At 35.8% G+C, this 4,650-nt stretch overlaps 1 protein-coding gene across 1 annotated transcript in view; it reads right to left on the bottom strand.

Moving 5' to 3' along the window:
* The window catches only part of DNAH12 (dynein axonemal heavy chain 12), a 247,904-nt gene that overhangs the window by 188,331 nt on the left and 54,923 nt on the right, over window positions 1–4,650 (bottom strand). The window lies entirely within an intron of this gene.

Here is a 4,650-nt window from a genome sequence, read left to right as displayed (position 1 = left end):
CCTGCCTCAGCCTCCTGAGTAGCTGGGATTACAGGCACGTGCCACCATGCCCAGCTAATTTTTTGTATTTTTAGTAGAGACGGGGTTTCACCATGTTGACCAGGATGGTCTCGATCTCTTGACCTCGTGATCCACCCGCCTCGGCCTCCCAAAGTGCTGGGATTACAGGCTTGAGCCACCGCGCCCAGCTGTAGTACTAATTTTTAAGAACTGAAATACAGATTTAAAGGCAAATTTAAGGTTTTTTATTTTATATTATATAGCTATACATAATTATATATTACAAATAACATTAAATATGTATTTTGTACATTACATATATTACATATATACAACGCATGTGGAAATAAAACTTTAAAATAAAAAATGATCCATGTAATCTATTTGTAGATTAAATTATAGATTTAATAAATTGTAATTTTTATAGATTAATAGATTAAATTAATAAAGAGAAAAAGCATACGATCACTAGAGTCGATGCAAAAAGAAAAAGCGTGTAGTGAAATTCAAAGTCCACTCATAATAATTTTTCTTTAAAAAAACCCTAGTAGCACATCAGCAATAGAAGGGAATTCATTAATCTGGCAAAAGTACCTATATAAAACCCACGACAAATGTCAAACTTAATAGTGAAATCTTGAAAGCTTTCCCCTTAAGGTTGGGATAAAGATGGGAAACCTGCCATCCACTGCTACTCAACATTGTACTAGAGTCCCAGACAGTCCACTGTGGCAAAGAAAAGAAAGTTTTGCAAGTGTGTAATATTTGATCAGGAAAAACAAAACTGTCATTATTTGCATGTCATATAATGCAATATACAGACATTCCAAAATAATCTTCAGATAAACTATTAAGAAGTGAAATTTAAAATATATGATAGTATTAAAGTTGAATTTTTTTTTTTGAGATGGAGTTTCACTGTAGTTGTGCAGGCTGGAGTGCAATGGCACAATCTCGGCTCACTGCAACCTTCGCCTCCCAGGTTCAAGTGATTCTCCTGCCTTAGCCTCCCAAGTAGCTGGATTTATAGGCACGTGCACCTAGCTAACTTTTTGTATTTAGTAGAGATGGAGTTTCACCATGTTGGTCAGGCTGACTCCTGACCTCAGGTGATCCATCCACCTTGGCCTCCCAAAGTGCTGGGATTATAGGCATGAGCCACTGTGCTTGGCCTAAAGTCAAAATTTTTAAATAGAAAATTTTAAAAGAAAAAGTGAGCAATGGGTATTAAACTACTATATAAAAATAAATTTTATATTATAGCCCAAAATACAAAATAAATATCCATAAATCCATATTGATATGAATAAATGATTGAATAAATTAAAAAGTGGGGGAAAAGAGACAAATCTCTGATGCATAAAAGTTCCAAATAAATTGTGTATATTCTGCATCCTAAAAGAAAGAGAACATAACTTCCCGATTCTTAAGTGTGACCTGCAAATAGCGACTTCCTTCTAGAGGGTACAAAATGGAAGGGGGAGGAAAAAGATGGAGAGACCTGACAAACACGACTTCAGCCAGGCGATCAAGGCCAACAACAGTGATAAGTCATGATCATTGTATATACCCTTGATATGATGTCATAAAGCGGCACTTAACCTCTGTGATCCTCCTCCCAAAGAAACCATACCTGAGTCTAATCCTGAGAAGAAACGATAGACAATATCCATAGGAGGCCATCCTACGATATACCTGATCAATACTTTTCAAAACTGTCACGATCATCAAAAACAAGCAAAGCCTGAGAAACTGTTATAGCCAAGGGGAGCCCAAGGAAATATGACTAAACATAATGTGGTATTTTAGATGGGATCTTGAACAGAAAAAATGGCATTAAGTAAAAACTAAGGAAATCTGAATAAACTATGAGCTTTAACTAAAGATTTCCTTAGTTTTTACTTAATGCCATTTTTCTGTTCCAAGATTTGTGTGGTGGCTCACACCTGTAATCCCAGTACTTTGGGAGGCTGAGGTGGGGGGATCATTTGCGGTCAGGAGTTCGAGACCAGCCTAACCAGCATGGTGAAACCCCGTCTCTACTAAAAATACAAAAAAATTAGCTGAGCGTGGTGGCATGCACCTGTATTCCCAGCTACTCAGGAAGCTGAGGCAGAAGAATTGCTTGAACCCAGGAGGTGGAGGTTGCAGTGAGCCAAGATCATACCACTGCACTCCAGCCTGGGCGATAGAGTGAGACTTTGTCTCAAAGTAATAATAATAATAATAATAATGTATCAATAATGGTTTATCAATTGCAACAAATATGCCATATGAATGTAAGACATTAATAATCAGGACACTAAGTGTGGAGGGAAGCACCAGGGGTGGGGTGGTAACATAAGAACTGAAGAACTGTCTTACTATCTGCCCAATTTCTCTGTATATCTAAAATTGTTCTAAAAAATAGTTATTATTTTATAAATTAATTACATTTCTGTATTCAAGCAATAAACAGATTAAACCACTTAAAAATACTATATAATATAAAAAGATATTAAGTACCTAAAATTATACCTAAAATAGGTATGTACCACCTCTACAGAGAAAATTATAAAACAATGAGAGATGTTAAATAAGAGGTAAATAAATAAAAGATTCTATTATGAATTGCAAGACTCCATATTGTAAATTTACCAATTGTCTCCATTGTCTACTTAATACATGCCTAATCAAAATCCCAACAGATTTTTGTGGGATATGAAAAGTTGATTATGAACTTTATATGCAAATGTTAAGGGCTAAAAACAAGGAAGAAACATAATGAAGAACAAGGTGAAAGGACACGTTCTACCAGGTATCAGGACTTATTGTTATTGTCATTAACCTGTTATAATTAAGTGAATGTGGTATCAAGACAAGGATAGACAAAAAGGCCAATGGAGGCTGGGCATAGTGGCTCACATCTGTAATCCCAGCACTTTGGGAGGCTGGCACGTGTGGATCACTTGAGGCCAAAAATTCGAGACCAGCTTGGCCAACATGGAGAAACCCCGTATCTACAAAAGCTACAAAAATTAGATGGCCGTGTTTGGTGCATACCAGTAATCTCAGCTACTCGAGAGCCTGAGGCACAAGAATCGCTTGAACCAGAGAGGAGGAGGTTGCAGTGAGCCGAGATTGCGCCACTGCACTCCAGCCTGAGCGACTAAGTAAGACTCATCTCAAAAAAAAAAGAAAAACAAGAAAAAAGAAAGAAAAGAAAAAAAGAAAAAGGCTAACGGAACAGAACAAGCTGCCTCAAAACATATCTACACATATATGGACACAGTGGGGATGGTCTCTTCAATAAATATGTAATTGCTCATCTACATGGGAAAATATTTAAATTGGACCTCACATTATTCACAGAAATAAAATTTCAGGATTGAAACATAAATCTGAAAAGCAAAACTAAACAGCTTCTAGAAAAGGGTGGAATAAAAATATCTTTGAACCAAGGTAGGAGAGGATTTCTTAAACAAAACACAGAAAACACTAGCTATAAAATAAAAGATTGTTCCATTTAACTGCATTAAAATTAAGGACTTCTGTCCATCAAAAACACCATTAAAAAGTTAAATTACACAGTGAATAAAAAGATACCCAATAATATATTAAAAATTACTACATTGAACTGTAAACTTAAAAATGTGAATTTTATGTTATTTTATTTTACCTCTTTTTTAACTGCTACAAGTCAATAAGGAAATGGTACATAAAATCCAAAAAATAAATGAGCAAAATATATATACTATCATTTCACAAAAGAGGTACTCCAAATGGCCAATAAGCATATGAAAAGTGTTCAAATTCATTTTTTTCAGGAAAATGCACATTGAAAATACCAAACTTTCGCCCAATAGAGTGGCAAAATTGAAACCATCTCACAATTGCAAGTAAGGATGTAAAATAATAGAAACTTTGTGCACTGCTAATAGGAGTCTAAAACTGGAACTACTTGGGAAATAATTTTGCCTTAATTAGTAAAGTGAAGAAAAGCATGTCCTATAACACCTGGAAGAAATGAATATATGCACCAGGATATATGTATAAAAATGTTCCCAGAAGCATTGCCAGTAACTGCAAAAGCAGAAACAACCAAATATCTAGAATAGCAAAATTTTTAAAATAAATTATTGTATACAATGTGGAATGGATGCAATATGGAATGGAATACTAGACAGCAATGAAAATCAACTAAAGTTAAGGAACAATGACATTACTATACTAACATATCATTGCCAAGAAGCAAAAGAATATAAACAATATGACTCCCTTTATATAAAGACCAAAATCAGAAATTACAGTGATTAGAAATGCATGTCTAAATTGTACAACTATAAAAAAGAACAAGGAAGTAATTACTATAAAAATCAGAATAGGCTGGGCACAGTGGCTGACACCTGTAATCCGAGCACTTTGGGAGGCCGAGGCAGGTGGATCATAAGGTCAGGAATTCAAGACCAGCCTGGCCAATATGGTGAAACCCCATCTCTACTAAAAATACAAAAATTAGCTGAGCGTGGTGATGGACACCTGTAGTGCCAGCTACTCAGAGGGCTGAGGCAGGAGAATCACTTGAACCCAGGAGGCGGAGGTTGCAGTGAGCTGAAATTATGCCACTGCACTCCAGCCTGGGTGACAGAGCGAGACTACACCTCCAAAAAA

This window comes from Cebus imitator, unplaced genomic scaffold (assembly GCF_001604975.1).
Source record: "Cebus imitator isolate Cc_AM_T3 unplaced genomic scaffold, Cebus_imitator-1.0 Scaffold48, whole genome shotgun sequence".
Taxonomy (NCBI): Eukaryota; Metazoa; Chordata; class Mammalia; order Primates; family Cebidae; genus Cebus; species Cebus imitator.
This window is presented reverse-complemented; position numbering and strand designations above follow the sequence as displayed.